Source organism: Gorilla gorilla, chromosome 16 (assembly GCF_029281585.2).
Source record: "Gorilla gorilla gorilla isolate KB3781 chromosome 16, NHGRI_mGorGor1-v2.1_pri, whole genome shotgun sequence".
Lineage (NCBI taxonomy): Eukaryota > Metazoa > Chordata > Mammalia > Primates > Hominidae > Gorilla > Gorilla gorilla.
The window spans coordinates 27,100,153-27,122,950 of NC_073240.2; positions in this window are offsets into that span (position 1 = coordinate 27,100,153).

The following is a 22,798-nucleotide window of genomic DNA, read 5'->3' on the forward strand; positions in this document are numbered from 1 at the left end:
GAATGAGACAATCATCAAGATTGTTTCCAGTTTTCAGATACCAAGAATCAGTACCTCTAATGGCTGGTGAAATAAATAATTATGGAATAAGTAAGAATCACAGTCTAAAACATTTTAACCTGACAGCATTGTTTAATATTTACTCTAGTGACTGCCCTTACAAATAGGCATAACAGATTCTGACATTTTTAAAATTTTTATTTTAAATATTTTTAATTTTTTGGCTGGGCATGGTGGTTCATTCCTGTAGTACCAGCACTTTAGGAGGATGAGGTGGGCAGGATCACTTGAGGTTAGGAGTTCAAGACCAGCCTGGACAACATGGTAAAATCTCGTCTCTACTAAAAATGCAAAAATTAGCTGGGCATGGTGATGCACACCTGTAATTCCAGCCACTTGTGAGGTCAAGGAAGGAGAATTGCTTGAACCTGGGAGGTGGAGGTTGCAGTGAGCCGAGATTGTGCCACTGCACTCCTGGGTGACAGAGCAAGACTTCATCTCAAAAATAAATAAATTATTTTTATTTTTAATTTTTAGAAAGAGACAGGGTCCCCCTATGTTGCCCAGGGTGGCCTCAAACTCCTGGGCTCAAGCAATCCTCCCACCTGGGTCCAGCCAGATTCTGAAATTTGTAATATGAAAAACCAGGCACAGATGCTACCTATTAATTAATATGGCCTCAGCATCATCCAAAAAGTTCCAAAATATAGAGCTGTGAAATTTTGGACAAAAGTAATTGACTAATGATTGAATAAGCTAAATCTATGATTATGTACATAATCCTAAAAATACAAAATTCTGGCCGGGCACAGTGACTCATGCCTGTAATCCCAGCACTTTGGGAGGTCGAGACAGGCGGATTACCTGAGGTCGGGAGTTCGAGACCCACCTGACCAACACAGAGAAACCCAATCTCCACTAAAAGTACAAAATTAGCCAGGTGTGGTGGCACATGCCTGTAATCCCAGCTACTCGGGAGGCTAAGGCAAGAGAATCGCTTGAACCAGGGAGGTGGAGGTTGCAGTGAGCCGAGGTTGTACCATTGCACTCCAGCCTGGGCAACAAGAGTGAACTCCGTCAAAAAAAAAAAAAAAAAAATTCTAGAGAGAGAATCAAAAATTTATATTTTTTATTTTTAAGCTTTTCCTTATCCCACATACCATCATTTCTAAGGAATTCATAGTTTGATATGCTTGCCTGAGATAATTTGTTCTCCGTTTTTCCAAACTAAATTTCCTTTACAAAACACATGATATTTTTCAAAAAGATAAATGTACAGTTGTGCTGGGGGACTGGGAAAAAGTACCTTCAGAAGACGAAAAGATATCTCAGAAGATATTGAGGGTTGTCAGGAATATATAAAACTGATGAGCACATTAGCGGGAAAGTCTAACACACATAAGAAAACATATTGTCCACGCGCGGTGGCTCATGCCTGTAATCCCAGCACTTTGGGAGGCCGAGGCGGGCGAATCACAAGGTCAGGAGTTCCAGACCAGCGTGGCCAACATGTTGAAACCCCGTCTCTACTAAAAATACAAACAATTAGCAGGGCATGGTGGCGCGCGTCTGTAACCCCAGCTACTCGGGAGGCTGAGGCAGGAGAATCTCTTGAGCCTGGGAGGCGGAGGTTGCAGTGAGCTGAGATCGCGCCACTGCGCTCCAACCTGGGAGACAGTGCGAGACTCAGTCTCAAAAAAAAGAAAAGAAAAGAAAAAAGAAAACATATTACAGAGTTAAGTAGGCAAGGACACTTTTTTTTTTAAAAGTGAGTTTTTCCAGTAGATCCCTTGAGAAGGCTCAAAATCAGAGAAAGCAGGCCATTCTAGGATGAGGCACAGGTGGCAAAATAACGAGGCCGCCATGTTGCTACATCCAGAATGCCACTGCAAGTCCCACGCTGGTTATTTCAAATAGCTGCTCTTAAGACCGGCTGCTCCTTAAGGTTACCTGATGAGCTTCTAATGCCCAAGCAATGCCCAAGCCTTGCTCCAGACTCAGTACACATGGGGACCAGGCCCCAGCACCCAGATTTTTTAAAAGCTTCTTGGGTGATTCCAATTGCAGCCAGGTTTAAGAACCTCTGGTCTATATCTGCAATGATAAGCATGAATCTATATTACAGTCAAGAGTCACTGGATTGTTTTAGAACAACTGGTAACATGAAAAAAAAAAAAAGCAAACTTCACCCAAGTGAGTTTCCCCTCTCTGAGGAAAAAGAGCCAATGCAGAACACAGACAATAACATTAGAAATCACCATTATTGTCCTTAGTTATCCAGCAGACCAGCCCATCTATAAAATTGCCATGGAAAGGAAGTAAATGAGGAACAGCCAAAAATTCTTGGAAGTAGAAAGCACAGCAGGTAACACATTAAAAAAAACCCCACAAAGTGGCAACATTAACAATCTAGATGATCATATTGGGGAGAGGGTGGATCCAGAAAAATCCCTCTCACTTTTGCCTGCGCCAGTAGCAGACCAAGAAAATTGGGACAGCCCTTCAGGAGACATCTAGGAAGGATGGACAAAATGCTTACAAAAAATATATTTTAAAGCCACAGGGAACTAACAGGGCAACTAAGATAATGAAACCAAGACCGGGCAGAAGGAAGACACCAGAGAGCTCAGCTCAGCTGGGTTGCAACTCTCCAGGCACTTCCTACACAACCCACCCAGGGCTCCACATCCCCTTCCAGCTCTATTTGAATTTGCACCGATAGGCATCCCACGTGTTAGCTGACTGCCTCTTCTCCTTCGTGGCAAGACGTTCAGCTCCACAAGGCAGGAGTCAGTGTCTGCCTCTTTCACTGCTGCAAGGTAGCCCCTGTGCCTAGAAGAGCACCGCGCAGGGTGGCTTCTTACTAAATATCCGGTAGATGAATGTTCACCTTCATTCTGTGATGGAAAAACATCAACAGAATTTTTTGAGAAGTAGATTTTGAATATAAGCTTCTCTGTTAGTCAAATTGATATTCAACGATCCTGACAATTAAATGCATTTGCAGACAAGCAAAGACTCAGAGAGACAGCACTTGTGCTTGTGTGCTGAAAGAAAAAGTATTTACCTTGATATCATGCTAATGTATTTATATAATAAACAAAATATAAATTAATAAGGAACAAGCACGTATTTCGAATAGATTAACAATCTCCGGAAGATCTTGAACGGGTCCTCAGAATCTCATCTTCCAAAACCACGCAATGGAGAATATTTGACAAAGTTTACAAAATAGTTTATTCCTCAATTTTATTTATAATGCAGTACAAAAAGATATTGAAACCCTCTCAATTTATTCTGCAAGGTTAGCAAAACCTGCTATTAAAACTGGATAGCAGAATTACAAGGGAAAATAGTTTATTTGTAGTTTTCTTTTTTATTCTATAGTAATATTTATAGGTGTAAAGGCAAAATCTATCACTATTTGCAACTTTGTGAGGTTTTTTTTTGAGACAAGATCTAGCTTTGTCACCCAGGCTGGAGTGCAGTGGAGCAATTACAGCTCACTGCAGCCTCAACCTCGTGGGCTCAAGAGGTTCTCCCATCTCAGCCCTCCAAGTAGCTGGGACTACAGGCATGCCACTATGCCCAGGTAATAAACTGTGGTTTTTATCAGGGAAGTAGTTAGTAATGAGGCTAACTATACAATAAAGATGTACAAATCAGTAAGTTACTCCTATGCAAGCAATAGCACATTAGAAAATGCAGTAAATGAACAAAAATGGTCTCATTTTTAGAATAAAATATTTAAGGAAAAATAACAAAAACCAGTTCAAGATGTTTGCAAATAATTGTAGCAAACAACAGCAGCAGTAATATTTGGCCTGTGTAGCACATGTAACACCAGCCAGGCATGTGCTTCTCATTTTATAGTCATTTTCTCCACCCTCCTGGCCATTCGCTGAGGCAGGAGAATGTTTATCCCAATATTATAGACGAGAAGTATGTTGTCACATGACTAGTCAACTTAAAAATTTTACTGAATGTGATAAAGGAAGATCTCAATAGATATAAAATATGCCATGTCCCTGAATGGAACTCTGAAAGTAACCAGTTGATCTTACACATTTTCTGAACTAATATTCCAGCTGGATTTATTTTTTCAACTCAACAAATGAACTATAAAATAGCTGTATTAGTCAGGATTCTCCAGAGAAACAGCAAGAATAGAAGATAGATATTAATAGAAATAATAGCTAGCTAGCTAGCTAGCTAGATGATAGATAGATAGATAGATAGATAGATAGATAGATAGATAGATAGATGATAGATGGATAGACAGAGATGACAGGTAGATGGAGGGATAGATTAGATAGATAGATATTTAAATGGATGGATGGATAGATATGATAGATGATAGATAGACGGATGGATAGAGATGATAGATGTATAGATAGATTAGATAGATATGATAGATGATAGATGGATGGATAGAGATGATGGATAGATAGATTAGATAATAGGTAGATGGATGATAGATGGATAGATAGATAGATAGATGATAGATAAATAGATGGGATAGATAGGTAGATGATGGTGGATAGAGATGATAGATAGATGGATAGATAGATGGATAGATGGATGGATGGATGAGAGGGGACTGACTGTGGGAATTGGCTACAAGGATTATGGAGACTGAGAAGTCCCATGATGTGCCCTCTGCAAGCTGGAGAACAAAGGGAGCTGGTGGTGTGGCTCAGTCCAAGTACTGAGGTCTGAGAGCCAGGGAAGCCAAAGGTTTAACTCTCAGTCCAAGGTCAAAGGCCTGAGAACCCGGTGGGCCACAGCTGTAAATCTTGGTGTGTGAAGGCTAGAGAACCTGGAGTGCTGATGTCCAAGGCAGGAGAAGATGGATGGCCCACTCCAGAAAAGAAGGTGGTTCACCTTTCCTCTGACTTCTTGTTCTATCCAGGCCCTCAGCTGATTGGATGGTGCCTACCCACATCAGATGAGGGCAGATCTTCCTTCCTCAGTCCATTGATTCAAATGCTAGCCTATTCTGAAAACACTCTCACTAAACAGACGCAGAAATTGCATGAGCGTCATGGTTCATGCTTGTAATCTCAGCACTTTGGGAGGTCAAGGCAGGAGGATCACTTGAGCCCAGGAGTTTGAGACCAGCCTGGACATTTTAGCGAGACCCATCTTCACAAAAAGTAAAAAAATTAACCAGGTGTGGTGGCATGCACCTGTGGTCCACACTAATCAGGAGGCTGAGGCGGGAGGATCACTTGAGCTCAGGAGTTTGAGGTCACAGTGAGCCATGATTGCGCCACTGCACTCGAGCCTGAGTGACAGAGTGAGACCTTATCTCAAAAATCATAAACCATAACATAACATATAAAAATAAAATAGAAATAATGCCTTTCCAGCTATCTGGATATCCCTTCTTAATCTAGTCAAATTAACATTTAAAATTAATCTTCACAAATCTACCCCTTGTCAATTTAGCACCCATATGCATTTCCTTAAACCATCCCTTCTCCAGAAGAGGAGGTAAAGTCCTTGAGTAATGTTTACTCTTCTCCTATATCCATTTATGTGTGTATGTTTGTACGTATGTTTATAGAAACAGAGACTCACTGTGTTGCCCGTGCTGGTCTTGAACTCCTGGGCTCAAGAGATCTTCCTGTCTCAGGCTCCTAAAGTGCTGGGATTACAGGCATGATGAGCCATTGAGCCCAGCCAATATCCCATAATTTAAATGATATTATGTAAAATTAGCAATACTTAAATATTGATATAAAGTCAAAATTTTTTTTTCTTAATAGAGATAGGGGTCTCTCTAGGTTGCCCAGGCTGGTTTCAAACTCCTGACCTCAAGCCATTCTCCTGCCTCAATCTGCCAAAGTGTTAGGATTACAGACGTGAGCCAAGGCACCTGGCTCAATATATCTTATAGTTACATGACAAGGGAATAAGAGAGGAAAGAAAACAAAGATATATCATTTGCTTGATATATTTATATATACACACAAACGTTCTTTTTTTTTTTTTTTTTTGAGACAAGGACTCACACTGACGCCCAGGCTGGTGTGCAGCGGCGTGATCTCAGCTCACTGCAGTCTTGACTTCCCGGGCTTAGTACAGACTGTGTCTCACTATGTTGTGTTATACACAACAACATGGGGAAATCTTGGAAACACTATGTTGGATGTAAGTCCCGGATGACCACGTGTAGTACAATACTATTTTTGCAGAGCACTAATACTACTAGCAAGATTAAGCACAATCTTGTTAAGCATACTTATATATGTGATAAAGTAGTTTCTTGTGAAACTAAACGTGCTTACCATACAACTCAGCAATTGTACTCTTAGGCATTCATCCTAGAGAAATTAAAACTCATTCACACAAAACTTGCATGTAAATGTTTATAGCAGCTCTATTCATAATAGTCAGAAACCGGAAACAAGTTAAAGGCCTCCAACAGGTGAAAGGATAAACAAATTATAGTGCATCCACACTGTGGTATTAACTACTCAGCAATAAAAGGACATGGTCTATTGAGGCACACAACTTGGATGGATCTTGAGAGACTTGTGCTGAGTGAAGAAAGCCAGTCTCTAAAGTCTACATATCATACAATTCCATTAATGCAGCATTCTTTTTATTTTCTGTTTTTGTTTTGTTTTGAGACAGGGTTTCGCTCTGTCGTATAGGCTGGAGTGCAGCGGAGTGATCTCAGCTCACTGCAGCCTGAACTTCCTGGGCTCAAGTGATCCTCCCACCTCAGGCTCCCAAGTGACTGGGACTGCAGATACACACCACCATGCCCAGCTAATTTTTGTATTTTTTGTAGAGACAAGGTCTTGCCATGTTGCCCAGGGTTTTCTCAAACTCCTGGGCTCAAGTGATCTGCCTGCCTTGGCCTGTCAAAGTGCTGGGATTACAGGCATGAGCCACGGTGCCTGGCCTAATGTAGCATTCTTGAAACAGCAAAACAACAGAGATGGAGGGTAAATTAGTTGGTGGTGCCAATTTTTACAAAGGGGAGAGAGAGGGAGATGGCTGTGGCTATAAAAGGGTGGTGGAAGAGATCCCTATGATGGACTCTTTCTGTGTTGAATCAGAGTGGTGTTCACAGGAAAAATTGCTCAGAGCAAATATACATACACACAAAGTACATGGTGAAATCTAAGTAAAGTTGATTATTTTATTAATTTTAATTATTAATTACTATTTAATTATATATTTATATTTTAAATAAATTTTGATATAAAATATATTTAACTATAATTATTTAAATATATCAACATTTAGTATATTATAAATATTACTTGAAAAAATCAAGATTATTTTAATTTATTAATTTTATTAATGTTAATTTTCTCATTGTAATATATTTGTATATTCATATGCTTTATAACTAGCATATGTCTAACATATAATGTTTGTATTCAAAATGATGTATCTTAAAGGTGGGCTGCACACACACACACACAGAGAAACAATGTAAATTCCACTAGTGAAATATAATCATGAGAGAGAGAGATCTACTCTGTCAATTAAAGGTATTATTTCTGGTGGCTTTCACACAGGAATGCACACTGGGGACAAAAATAAGAACTCACCAACATTTCTGTGTGTGTGGAAATTTAGTCTGCGATGAAACGTGGAGTTTGAAATCAATGGAGTGAGGAAAGTACTGTGTAGTATATGGCATTGGAAACATAGACAATTTGGGCAGAAAAGTCAAATCCTTATTTCAATTCACATCATAAACTAAAATACAACCTAGGGGGTGTATTATTAAAACATTTTAACAAGGGGAAGTACCAGAGAAGTACGTGTTATATTTGTGTTAGAGGGGGAAGAATTTTCTAAACAAGGACAAAACCCAGAAGCCACAAACAGCAAAATGAACGACATAAAAACTTCCGATTTCTGTAGCATGAAAACCTAACATATTATCATATTAAAGGTAAACAACATTTTAAAATTCTTTTTACTTTTATTTCTTCTTTTTTGTTTTTTTGAGGCAGGATCCTGCTCTGTTGCCCAGGCCAGGGTGCAGTGGTATAATCTCAGCTCACGGCAGCCTCAGCCTCCTGGGTTCAACTGAAAAGGATAGGTGTGGTCACGTGTTAGGCCCCATTTGTGGGATATGAACAAAGTGTGTAGAATACACTCCTATATTTTTCACTAGGGCTGCTGTACAAAGCACCACCAACTAGATGGCATGAACAGAAATGAGGTGTCTCACAGGTCTGGAGGCCGAAAGTCTGAAATCCAGGCGCCAGCAGAGTTGGCCGGTTCTGAGGACCGGGAGGGAGACTGTTCTCGGTCTCTCCCCTGGCTTCTGCGGTTTGCTGCTCATCTTTGGCATTTCTTGTCTTGTAGAGACATCACTGCAATATCTTCTCCTATGGTCACATGACATTCTCTCTCTCTCTGTGTGTGTATGTGTGTGCGTGTGTCCACGTTCCCCCTTTTTGTAAGGACACCAGTCACATTGGATTAGGGCCCACCTGCTCCAGCATGACCTCACTGTAACTTAATGAATTACATCTGCAACAGCCCTATTTCCAAATAAAGTCACATTCTAAGATACTTGGGGTTAGGACTTCAACATACAAATTTGAGAAGGACATAGATGAATCCATAGTAATCCCTAAGAAGCAAGACTGATTAAGTCATTCATTGAGTCACTGTTGCTATGACCAGCTACAGGAGGATAGCAAGACAAGGAAGAAAAAAGGGACATTCAATTTTATCTTATAGAATAATCAAATCATATTTGGACCAATAATATATTATTAGATGTATAAGACAGATGGAGACAGAGAAAAAGGGCGATAGCAAGAGAGAGCAATTTGCTATTATATTTTACTGAAGAAGTAATTAAGAGAGGAAAGTGATTACTGCTGAGAAGAGAGAAGGTCCACTCTCCCGAAAAAGGCCTGAGTCCTCTAATGATTGTTCTAAAGCTCAACTCATTCATGAAAATAACTATTTCACAAACAGAGTACCACGAAGTGCCCACTATGTGCCATGCTCTGTAGTAACGATCAGGAGTGCAAGGATGCACAGTCAGTGCTACTTCAGGTGTGGTCTGCAGACGGCTTGTGCACTGCCTGTTAGGAAACACACTCTCAAGGAAGGAAGCAAGGAAGCAGTGTGTTTGCTTTATGTTCTGAGAAGTTCCTTATCTTGTTGCAGACAAGCAACAAACAGTGGTGGATATGCTGCTTCAGTCGTGCTAAACAGGGCTGTGTCTCTGCCCTCTGGAGACATGTTGAGCGGAGGAGACACTTGTATTATGACAAAACATCACCCTCCCCAGCCACATTCAAGTGTTAAGTCTGAAATTTTTCCTTCACACCCTCTGTTGCTCCTCTAGGTGTCAAGGAGCCCATCTCCATTTTAGAAAGACAGAGATGCGTTCTGGGCCGTTGCCCGGGAAAGAATGTCTACCAGGACAGTTCTGAGAAGGCTCAGCATCATATCTAAACACAGGAAAGGAATTCCCTGTTGGAAAATTCAGGATGACAACTGTGGGTAGCAAGCCAAGGCAAAGGGCAGAACGTGGAGCAGCATTTGAGGCTCCAGCCAATTCCAGCCTGTCTGCGGGCACTGCCTGCCTCCACGGCTGTCAGGTGTCGCCCCCAGGAGCTACATAGGGTGAAGCTAGGCAGGCTTTCAGTGCCAGCTGTGGTTTCCCCAACAGCTCACAGGCCAGAGGCCCCGCCCAGGCCACCTCCTCCAGTCCCCCTGCCGCGGGGTGATCTTCGGTGGTCTCACTCTCCCTCCCACTGTATTTCCATCTCTGCTGTAATATACCACCTCAGCCCTTCCTTTTTGATTCCCAAGAGCAAATTTTGGAAATAAAGCAACCTGAAAACATGCTGTTGCTCATTTTATGCCTCCTATATCCGTTCTCTCCCAAATGACTAATAGAAAGCTCCAGTCACCAAGATCAACTTCTCTAAATCCTACCTCCTTCCGCTTGTAAACACCAAGTGCCCCTATGTGATACCATGGCACCAAGTGCCATGACAGAAACCTCTGCAGGGCTCTGGAAGTCAGAGAACTGTTAATACTACCCAGAGAGGGCTGGGTGCGGTGGCTCACGCCTGTAATGCCAGCACTTTGGGAGGCCGAGGCGGGTGGATCACTAGGTCAGGAGATCGAGACCATCCTGGCTAACATGGTGAAACCTCATCTCTACTAAAAATACAAAAAATTAGCCTGGCATGATGGCGTGCGCGTGTAGTCCCAGCTACGAGGGAGGCTGAGACAGGAGAATGGTGTGAACCTGGGAGGCGGAGCTTGCAGTGAGCCGAGATCGCGCCACTGCACTCCAGCCTGGGCGACAGAGCGAGACTCCATCTCAAAAAAAAAAAAAAAAAAAAAAAAAAAAATCTACCTGGAGAGAGGTAGTCAAGAGGCCATCCTTGACTGGGTCGTGAAAGGAGAGTAGGAGCTTGTCACACAGAAACAAGAAGGAGGCGCAGCAGAGAGAGTGGCGGAAGCAAAGAATAAGATCACCAAGTATTTTCACAAGAGTTTCAGTATGTCTGGAATTTAGGTGTGGTAAGGAATAAGCACAGACGGAGGCAGTGGGTCAGGTAAAAGAGGCTCTTATTTGAGTTATATCAGTGTGTTAGTTCTGTATCCTAGATGTGGTGAGGCATTGCACGATTCTACTAACTTCCTTCGGTCTTCAGCTACCCAAACATAATTTTACACATATTATCTGACAAGTTCTAGATCCTAAACGCTTTCCCCATCTGGCTGCAGATAATCTAGACATGAAACATGTTTGCCTCATTAGAGGCAGTTAGAATAAAGAGAAATGGCTTCCACACCACAAAGGCAACTTTGAGCGTGGGTGCGGTGGCTCATGCCTGTAATCCCAACATTTTGGGAGGCTGAGGCAGGAGGATCACTTGAGTCCAGGAATTCAAAACCAGCCTGGACAATAGAGTGAGAACCTGTATCTACAAAAAAATTTTTAAAAAGCAAAGAGATTAGCTAGGCATGGTGGCACACATCTGTAGTCCAGCTACTTAGGCTGAGGCAGGAGAATTGCTTGAGCCCAGGAGTTGGAGGCTGCAGTGAGCTATGATCATGCCACTCCACTCCACTCCAGCCTGGGCAACAGAGCAAGAGTCTGTCTCTAAAAGAAAAAAGCTACTTTGAGTAAAAGTAATGCACATACATTACATACTTTAGCTACCCATGTAGAAAACTGGATATTTCATGTTCTTTTCCTTTGTCTGTAGTTATGATCTTCTGGCTTGGTTGAAACTTTAACTTTTTTTAAAATAAAACTTGGGTTACAAGGGATCATAAATCATTCTGCCATAAAGACGCATGCACACGTATGTTTACTGCAGCACTATTTACAATAGCAAAGACTTGGAACCAACTGAAATGCCCATTAATGATAGACTGGATAAAGAAAATGTGACACATATACACCATGGAATACTATGCAGCCATAAAAACAAATGAGTTCATATCCTTCGCAGGGACATGGATAAAGCTGGAAACCATCATTCTCAGCAAACTAACACAGGAACAGAAAACCAAACACCGCATGTTCTCACTCATGAATGGGAGTTGAACAATGAGAATACATGGACACAGGGAGGGGAATGTCACACACCAGGGCCTGTTGTGGGGTGGGGGGAAAGAGGAGGGAGAGTATAAGGACGAATACCTAATGCATGCGGGGCTTAAAACCTAGATGATGGGTTGACAGGTGCAGCAGACCACCATGGCACATGTATACCTACATGACAAACCTGCACATTCTGCACATGTATCCCAGAACTTAAAGTAAAAAACAAACAAACAAACAAAACAAAAACAAAAACAAAAAAAACCTTAGGTTATATTTCCAGTAGAATTGAGAGGGTTTTTTTTGTTTATTTTGTTTTTTGTTTGTTTTTTGAGACAGAGTCTTACTCAATCACCCAGGCTGGAGTGCAATGGCACGATCTCAGCTCACTGCAACCTCCACCTCCTGGGTTCAAGCAATTCTCCTGCCTCAGCTTCCCAAGTAGCTGAGATTACAGGCAGAATTGAGAGTTTTATTTCAAAAAAAGTGAAAGTTTAAATTTAGCATTTTTATTATTAAAATGATGGCTCTGGCAAGTGCAATAATTTATAAACTCCAAGCAAATGAGAGTGCTGCAGAAGACAAAAATATAAAAATATAGGTACAGATTGGAGTAAAGCATGCATTTTTAAACTGTTTCTTTTATTAACGTCACACATCTATTTCTCAGCTGTGTCTGCCAAATGCATTTAGATCCTAGCATCCAGGGACTCTGCTGGCGTGGCGGAAGGTAGCGTAGCAGCATTGTCAGCAGAAGACCTTTCCATGGCTCCGCTTTCCTCAAAATGAATTTTTTGAAAACCAAGCTACTTAAAAGTCTGTTTCCTTACTTTACATTTGTTGAAGTTTCTTTGTTTGTTTTAAAGGTTGGACAACATGTTGTAAAATATAACCTGTATATGACGATGTTTGTAAATCATTAAAGTACAAATTTAAAAAGAAAATGAAACTCTTGGCAATTTACTTTCATTTCTTGCCATATGATGGAGTCACTGATACCAGACTAACCTTTCCACCATCAACAACTATAAATATGGGCAAAATAGATGAGGAGTTTTGTTTTTTTGAGACAGGATTTCACTCCGTAGCTCGGGCTGGAGTTCAGTGGTTACGATCATAGCTCACTGCAGCCTTGACCTCCGGGGCTCAAGCGATCCTCCCACATCAGCTTCCAGAGTAGCTGGGACTACAGTATGTGCTGCATACCCACCTAATTTAGTTATTTACTTTATAGAGAGGAGTCCTCACTATGCTGCTCAGGCTGGTCTCCTGGCCTCAAGCAATCCTCCTGTCTCAGCCTCCCAAAGTGCTGGGATTACAGGCATGAGCCACGGTGCCCAGCCAAAGCAATTGTTTCTGAGCACCGGGCAATAGCAAGATTGAACTGTGATCCCTGAAAGAGGAAGAAAGTGTAGGGTGGGCACCAAAATTGCCTCTGTTTGCCACCTGAGGGCATTTTCCAAACTGCAGCTGGAGATGGGAGGAAGTGGAATCCACCCAGAGCATGACTGATAGTCTCACCACGTAATAGAGGCCTTGCTTGAAGCTCAGGGTGGCTTAGGCAGCTGCAATTTGAAGGACAGGTTATCAGAAAGAATGGGGAACTGTGCAGAGAAGGAGTTTAAAAGTCTGCACAGTGTCCGCTTAAGTCTTTGGCTAGATACTAAGCTATGCTTCTGTGTTGGTCAATTGCAAGGCCTGGCAGTGAGCAGCTGCTAGATTGAATGGAAATTCCAGAGACCGTGTAGTGCCTGGAGTGCTGGGAGACACGGGAGTTCTGCCTCACCAGAAACAGAATGGTGAACACTCTTGAGTATTCAAGTGAGACCACAGCAAGGCCATATCTGAGGGACAGGACTACATCAGTCAGAGTAAGGGCTATTCAGCCAGGGGCGATGGCCCACGCCTGTAATCCCAGCACTTTGGGAGGCCAAAGTGGATGGATCACCTGAGGTCAGGATTTTGAGACCAGCCTGGCCGACATGAGAAACCCTGTCTCTACTGAAAATACAAAAATTAGCCAGGTGTAGTGGCACGTGCCTGTAATCCCAGCTACTTGGAAGGCTGAGGCAGGAGAATCACTTGAACCTGGGAGGCAGAGGTTGCAGTGAGTCAAGATTATGCCACTGCAATCCAACCTGGGCGACAGAGTGAGACTCTGCCTCAAAAAAAAAAAAAAAAAAAAAAAAAAAGAGTAAGGGCTACTTTAGACTCACAGTATCAATATCAAAGTCCAGAAGCAAGCCTTAGCTGGATCAAGCTGAACCACCAGTACCTTAACTGGCTGCCAGAATAAAACGCACAGATCTAAAAGAAGACCAAGAAGAAAAAGATTCTCAGCAACCTAGCGTACACAATGGTCATAATAAATTTTAATATAAGGGACATCAGTGGAAAAAATAGAAACTGTAAAAAGAACTAAACGGATATTCTAGAACAGTACAATGTATGAAATGAAGATTTCACTGGATGGCCCTAGCAGTAGATTGAAGATGATCAAAGCATACTCTGCTTACATTCATATAGATAAATGCAAATTATCCAATCTTAATATTAGGGAGAAAAAGTATGCAGAGATTCATTGATCTGTAGGACAATATTCAATAGTCTACAGTATGGAAAGATGGAGTCTTAGGAGGAGAACAGAAAGAGAATGAGTCAGAAAAATGTTTTGAGAAAATAATGGCCAAATATTTCCCAAATTTGTTTAAAATATAAGCTTCCATAAGCCTCCAAGAAGCTCAGAAAACTGCAGGCAGGATAAATAAAACAAAAATACAACTAGGCCCAATAGAGTCAAACAGCTGAAAATCAAAGATGAGGAGAAAATCTTTAAAGTAGCCAGATAAAACCAGACACGTTACATAGAGAGATATTATATATAAATTCAGCTGCTTCTCATCAAAACCCATCAACCTATAATTCTATATCCAGGAAGAAATATCTGTCAAAAATAAGGACAGTGTGAAATAAGGACAGTTTAAGATAAACAAAAGCTGAGAGAATTCACTACCAGCTGACCTGAATTAGAGGAGAAGCTAAAAGTTCTTCAGGTGAAAAGAAATGGAGAAAACTGGATATTGTAAATATAAACCAAAAAAGATACTGTATTATATTTAATTTCTGAATGCCTTTGAAAAGCAAGCAATTGTTTAAACAAAAAATTATACCAATCTATTGTGAGGTTTCTAACTTATGCAAATTTAAAATATATGACACTGATAGCAAAAAAGTGGAGGTTAAATGAAATTACACTCTCACTACAACTCTACAATGTATAGTTATTAAAACAATAACAAGTCAACATAGTGGAGACTTATACATTCAATAAATTAGATGTTATAGGATATTTCCTTGAAAAACAGTTTACCAAAACCAGTGCAAGATGAAGGTAAAATTTGAATAGCTCTATATCAGTTAAAGATATTAAATTCAAAATCTAAGTCCTAGGCCAGGTGCAGTAGCTCATGCCTGTAATCCCAGCAATTTGGGAGGCCAAGGCTGGAGGATCACTTGAGCCCAGGATTTCAAGATTAGCCTGGGAAACATAGTGAGATCTCATCTCTCTTAAAAATAAATAAAAAAAATTAGCCAGGCATGGTGGTGAACACTTTTAGTCCCAGCTTCCTGGGAGACTAAGGCAGGAGGACTGCTTGAGCCTGGGAGGTCGAGGTTGCAGTGAACCATAATTGTGTCACTGCACTCCAGCCTGGGCAACAGACCAAATGTCCATCTCAAATTTAAAATGAATAAAAATAGAAATAAAAACAAAATCAAAGTCCTTCCCATAAAGGAAACTCCAGGCCCAGGCGGTACAATTACACACACATTAGAATGGCTCAAGTGAAAAGGAATAATACCACCAAATATTGGCAAATAATGTGAAGCAGCTGGAACTCTCAGGCATTGCAGGTGGAAGTGTAAAGCAGGTACTGAGGCGGGAGGCGGGACTTGACTCCGGAGGCGGGGCTCAGACTCCAGACCAGATTGAAGACTAGCTGAAACAGGGAAGAGGCAAAAGCACCTCTCCATAAGACATGCCCACCAGTGCCATGTCAGTTTACCATTGCCATGGCAACACCCAGAAGTTACCACCCCTTTCCATGACAATGACCTGCCAACCCAGAAGTTACCATCTTTTTTCTAGAAATTTCTGTATAATCCACCGCTTGATTTGCCTGTGATTAAAAGTGTGTATGAAATGACTGCGGAAGCCCCCTGAGCTGCTACTCTGGGCACACTGCCTGTGGTTGGCCCCGCTTCACAAGGAGCAGTACCCCTGCTACTGCTGTGCACTGTGCTGCCATCAAAGTTGCTGTTTAACACCACCGGTTCACCCTTGAATTCTTTCCTGGGTGAAGCCAAGAGCCCTCCCAGGCTAAGCCCCAATTTGGGGGCTCGCCTGTCCAGCATCAGCACAACCACTCTGGAACTATGTGTGGTAGTTTCTGTTTTAATGAAATATATTTATCTGTGATCAGCAATTCTAGTCCTAGTCACGTACTCTAGATAAATGAAAATATATGTAAATAAAATGGTTGTTCATTGCAGCTTTATTCAAAATAGCCAAAAACTAGAAACCACTGCAATGTCTATCGACAAGTGAATGGATAAACAAAATGTGTTATTTTCATATGATGGACTGTTATTCAATAATATCAAGGATACATTCAAGAACATAGATGAATCACAGTACATTATGCTGAGTGAAAGAAGCCGGAGATGAAAGACTCTCTAATGTTTGATTCTATGTAGATGAAGTCCATGGATAGGCAAAACTAATGTAGCCTGGAAAACAGTCTAAACAATGGTTGCCTCTGGCATTGAGGGGTGGAAGATGATTGGAAAGGGTCTTAAGGGAACTTTGTGAGGTTTTATAATAGTCTATTAACTGAACAGAATGCCAGTTGCCTGGGTTTTTGCATTTCTTTTTACTTTTGTGGTTACCTTTAAGAAGGAAAGGTGTCAGTGGCTGGGGAAAGCATAAGGGATCTTCTGGAGTGTTGGCAATGCTCTACTTCTTGGCATGACTGTATTTACTTTGTGGTAATCCTTTAACTGTACATTATGATGTGTGCACTTCCCGGAATGTGCAGTATGCTTTTATAATAAGTCAAAAATTAGAAGCCCTTTGGATGACTTACTGTCCATATATGCTATCCTCCTAGCATATATGGAGTCTAGTTACACATGGCATCTGCATAGTCAGGCTCAGACATTCTTTAGCCACCCCTGAAGCTTGACTTCCATGCTTGAGCAAATACTTCCTAATCCTGAGAGCTGTCAGGGTTCACTTGAATTCTCTGGTGCGGAAGGAATCATTGTGCCTTTCCCAGAAGGAAACTGATCTAATTGGCTTAATGAAGCCAAGAACCTCTTATTCAACTCTCTTTTCTTTATAATAACATGGTATTATTTCTTTTAATTATGGACTATCACATGGAAATTGCTGACTTATTCTAGCTCCATTAAGTAGACACACTAAGATGAACCAAAATACTTACAAAAAGCACACAAACACCCCCTGCCTGCCTCTGCTCCCTGCACTCAGTCTCTGTGGTCCCTTGCACCTCACCTTCCCAATTTGGCTCTGCTTCTTGGTTCAGCTTTAACAGCCTGCCTAGTGCATGCCTCTGTAGCCCCTAGGTCCTGACCTGAGAGAGTGTGCATCTGGCCAAGTGCTTTCAGAGGGAGCATGAGGAGCCTGCCCTGACCTCTCTTGGCCCCTTATTGGGAGACGCCCTTTGGCTGTGATGCATATCCTTACTTTAATGTGGTTGCTGTACACAGCATATTGGATTCCGCCTCATAATAATCTGCAGATCTGTGAGTCTGAGCAATCGATGCCTGTCTAACTGCCACTGTCACTGCATTAGGCTGTCAACTTTCTCAAAGACCTTTCCTAATGCACTGACATCCAAGTCAGTCCCTTTTTATTTTATTTTGTTATTATTTTTTAGAGACAGGGTCTCTCTCGCCCCAGCTGGAGTGCAGTGGCATGACCATGGCTCACTGAAGCCTCAAACTCCTGGGCTCAAGCAATCCTTCTGCCTCGCCTCCTGAGTAGCTGGGACCACAAGCACATACTGCCATGCTGAACTAATTTTTAAGTTTTTTTTTTTTTTTGTAGAGACAGGGTCTTATTATGTTGTCCAGGCTGGTCTCAAACTCCTGGTCTCAAGCAATTCTCCTGCCTCAGCCTCCCAAAGCGCTGAGATTAGTGGTATGTACCTTTTTGACACTACTCCAGTTGTGTTTGGCAGCTTCCTTCTTCCTGACTTACTTATCTTCAGAGCCCTCATCACCACCTGGTGTTACAGTCTATGTGTTGATATCATTTTCTACATCACCCCCAGCCTATTTGAATATAAAATCCATGAGAGGGAAAGGATAGAAATTGTGTTTACTTTGTCCTCTCCTGTAGCTCCAGTGCCTGCAACAATGACTGGCGCATAGTAGATTGTCCATAAATATTTGAAAAATGAAAAAATGAGACAACTGGGAAAAGAGAATGAGAAGCTGATAAACATTTGTTGTGCACACACAATAATAATAATAACAATAATAATAATAGTAATAATACAGATGCTCCTCGGCTTATGACGGGATTACGTCACAATGAACCAGTGGTCAATGGAAAATATCTTAAGTAGAAAGTGCATGTGATATACCTGACTTGCTGAATATCCTAGCTCAGCCTAACCCACCTCACCCATGCTCAGAGTGCCTGCAGTTGCCTGCAGTTGGGCAAAGTCATCTCACACAAAGCTTATTTTATAATAAAGTGTTGAATATCTCAGATAGTTTATTGAATATGGTTGAAAGTGAAAAACAGAACAGTTGTGTGGGTTCTCCAGCTACTAGTTCCTTTTCTTTTTTTTTTCTTTTCTTTCTTTCTTTCTTTCTTTTTTTTTTTTTTTTTGAGAAAGGGTCTTGCTCTGTGGCAGCCTTGACCTTCCAGACTCAAGCTGTCTTCCTACCTCAGCCTCCCCAGCAGCTGAGACCACAGGTGCCCGCCGCCACCATGCTTGGCTAATTTTTGTATTTTTGGTAGAAACGAGGTTTAACCACGTTGCCCAGGCTGGTCTCGAGCTCCTGGCCTGAAGGGATCCATCCACCTCAGCCTCCCAAACTTGTGGGATTACAGATGTGAGCCACTATGCCTAGCCTCAAAGTACTGTTTCTATTGAGTGTGTATTGCTTTCACACCACAGTAAGTTTGAAAAGTCTAAGTCAAACCATCGTAAGGCAGGAACCGTCAGTCTAAAAAAGGCATAGATTTTGAGAAAAAGGGAGGCAGAGGAGTTGGGAAGAGAGGTTATAGGACTGATGAAAGATAGTGAAACCAATGCGGATGTAACAAAACACTGAATCAAAGGGAACAAAGACAGGGGTAGGCAGAAGCCAGGAAGGGACTGGGCCAAGTAAGAGGGAAAGGAAAAGGGGGTTCCCTCCGTCCCTTCTCCCTCAATCAGGCTTGTGGGTGCAGGGCAGGATGCTAGGCCGCCTGCCGTATAGAATTATCTGTGTTGGTCTTCTCCTTTCCTCCTTCCCTGCACTCTGACGTCTTTGTCAAGTCTGGGATGAAGTGGGTGAGAGAAATGCCTTTTCATCATGAGCTTCCCTGAGGTCTCTGTTTCTCCACATGAAGTTTCAAAAGTCTATTTTGGGATGCAAAGGCTGAGAGCTCCAACACTAGGTCTCCTCTCCTCTCCCGGCCAACGTTCGAGAGCTGGTAAGATAAGACCTCAAGTTGCTGCCGAAATGGAAGGAGGCCATGGGGAAAGACGGAATGATAAACATGTCGGTTCAGATCAACATATTATCTCACCACATGGGTGTTTGTTAGGAAATGAATGTGTTTGTTCTTTTGCATCAATCAGGAGCAGCAGGGAACATGGAAGGGTGGAGGGATGGTGAATGGGTTTGTTTTAAAGCAAAAGACCAGTGAGAGGGGAAGTTCAAGGCCTCTAGTCAAGTCACCCGTGCTTTCTCCCAGGCCCTCATCTCTGTTCCCTTCCCACGCAGACTTGCCCAACCTCCCCATTCTGTGCCAGCAGATCTGGGTGCTTATGCCTGGCTTGGGGAAGTGTCTGTCTTGGAGGGGAAAGGGTGTGGGGACTTCCCTTGTATGCACAGTGCACCAGATTCCACAGAGCCTCTCCAGCCCAGGGTTTTTATCATTATGTTTGTTGACTTATTATGCAAAAATTGTACTTTGTTGCTTTTTTATTTGCTTGTTTTAATTGTTACTTGCAGCCATTTTTCCAAATGGCTGTTGTTCTTGAATGTTAGCTGTGCTCACACTTTCCTCATTATTGGTTCCTTAGTGAGCTTTCCTTTCCTTTATTCCTTCCTTCCTTCCCTCCCTCCCTCCTTCCCTCCCTCCCCTCCCCTCCCCTCCCCTCCCTTCCCTTCCTTCCTTCCTTCCATCCCTCCTTTTTTAGACAAGGTCTTTCTCTGTTGCTCAGGCTGGAGTGCAGTAAGTCGTGTGATCTTGGCTCACTACCGCCTCAACCTCCTGGGCTCAAGAGATCTTCCTACCTCAGTCTCCTGAATGGCTGAGACCACAGACACTCACCACCACACCTGGCTTTTTTCTTTTTTTTTTTCTAGAGACAGGGTCTTGCTCTCTTGTCCAGGCTGATCTCAAACTCCTGATCTCAAGCAATTCTCCTGCCTCAGCCTCCCAAACTTCTGGGATTACAGACATGAGCCACTGCATCTAGCCTGTCCTCTATATTTTTGTTTTTTAAATATTTATCCTTTCTTTCTTTTTTTTGGCCTCAATGTATAACTGTTATTTTCTAGATTTGATCTGAGATGGAATCATGGATCTTCTTTGTATTTTGGAATGAAAAGAGGTGTGAGCCAGGGTAAGATTCTGCAGGAAGACCTTTACTGGGCTGAGGCAAGGATGTGAGATGCAGTCCAGTTGCTACTCTAAAACCTGTCCTTAAGGTTGCTGAGGAGTCTGATGCCATGACTCCATGGGGGGTGGTGTTTACACCTTGGGAGTCCATATGGCTAAACTACAAAAGAAACACATGACCCTGGTCTTTGCTTATCATATAACAGCAGAAGCACAATATAGAAAATCTTTCTTTGCAGGCTGTTTGGATCTTACCCTTTGTGGTAGCTCTGTTGCATTCTCCAGCAAAGTGTTTTCAAAACCTTCTTGACCAGTGACATACTGATAAGTATTTCGATCATATAAGTGGTTTTCTATTGCAAACAATATGACTCAAAACATACATTACACATATATATTTGGCACTGACTGAATTGATATAGGCTAGATTCCTAGAACTGGTGTCTCAGTCAAAGGAAACATGCATTTGAATTTGAATAGGTGCAGTCCTTCCAAAGAGCCCTTCCAAAATGCTGTGCCACTGCATGGAGTTTGTATCTGCCACTGCATGGAGTGAGCTATTTCCCTGCGTCCAAACCTATAAGATACTATCCATCTGTCTCTTTTGCTTATCTGATGGGGAAAATTGGTACTTCATGGTTCCTAAACAATTTTGAATACTAGGGGATTTTGACTTTGAAGCTTCTTTCCTTTCCAGAGTTTTCATAATGGAAAGTAGACTAAAGGGAAGATATTGAGGGTGGGATGTACATCAGAGAGGCCAAAGGAAGAAAATCATTATCCAGGTAGGAGGAAAAGAGGGCAGGATTTAGCGTATAAGGGAAGATGTAAGAAACTTGTAGGGAGCCACCTCCTTGCCAGTGCCTTCTCTCCATGCCCATCCTGACTTTTTGCAAGTTTTTTTTGTTGTTGTTTGTTTGTTTGTTTTTAGAGATAGGGTCTCTCTCTGACACCCAGGCTGGTGTGCAGAGGCCTGATCCTAGCTCACCACAGTCTTGAACTCCTGGGCTCAAGCAAACTCCCGCCTCAGTCTTCTGAGTAGCAGGGACTACACGTGCATGGATGCCACCATGGCTTGCTAATTTAAAACAATTTTTTTTTTTAGAGACAGGTCGCACTGTGTGGCTTAGGCTGGTCTCAAACTCCTGGTCTCATGTGACCCCCAGCCTCAGTCTCTAGAGTAGCTGGGTCTATAGGTGCAAGCCATCACGCTTGGCTGACCTTTTGCAAATGTGAGTACAGATGCCCTCCTGAGACTTGGCTGCAGAGTCGCATGCACGGTAAGGAAGACCTAAGGCTTGATCTCTTCTGAGGCAGCCAGCCTCTGAGAGATTCACGTCAACCACTAAGGTCACCTGCTGCCCCCACAGTCCTGTGGAACTAAGTGTAAAGAGCTTTTGATCTTGGGTGGAAATAAGGCAGAATTTATTATGTCACTAGAATCTTGTTTTTTTTTTTGAGTCGGAGTCTCGCTCTGTTGCCCAGGCTGAAGTGCAGTGGCGGGAACTCGGCTCACTGCAAGCTCTGCCTCCTGGGTTCACGCCATTCTCCTGCCTCACCCTCCGGAGTAGCTGGGACTACAGGCACCCGCCACCACGCCCGGCTTATTTTTTGTATTTTTAGTAGAGACAGGGTTTCACCATGTTAGCCAGGATGGTCTCTATCTCCTGACCCCGTGATCTGCCTGCCTCGGCCTCCCAAAGTGCTGGGATTACAGGCGTGAGCCACCGCGCCCGACCGCTAGAATCTTTTTAAGGTCTCCAAGGCAGAGGAATGTGTGCGGATTCATAAGCTGCCAAGATTTAAGAAAAAGGAAAAGTTAGTTAGGTGGAAAATTCAGATAGGATCCTAAAATTGCTACCTTCAATTTACTGCTTTTGAGTTGGGAAAGGAAATAAAGGATTTGGAAGCATTATGGGGAAGGCATTTAGGCTAGAATGGAAATACTTATTCATATTGTTTCTGCACTGGGTGGACCAAGCTATGAGCCACATCCGTCTTTGCAGGAATAAGAAATCACGAGATGGTCAAATTATGTGGATGGCATTTCTGCATAATATACCTCCCACTTAATGGGCACATAACAATTTCTCTAGCACGTTCTATTTATCAATAAAATCTCATTTTTAAAAAATATTTTATCTTTTTACAGCAGTTTTAGGTTCACAGCAAGATGAGCAGAGGGTCCCAACATCTTCTCCGCCCCCACACAAGCATAGCCTCCCCTACCGTCCATATTTCCAGCAGAGTGGCACATTTCTTTATGATTGATGAAGCCACATTGATACATCATTATTACACAGAGACCACAGCTTACATTATGCTTCACTCTTGGTGTTGTGTATTATGTGGGTTTG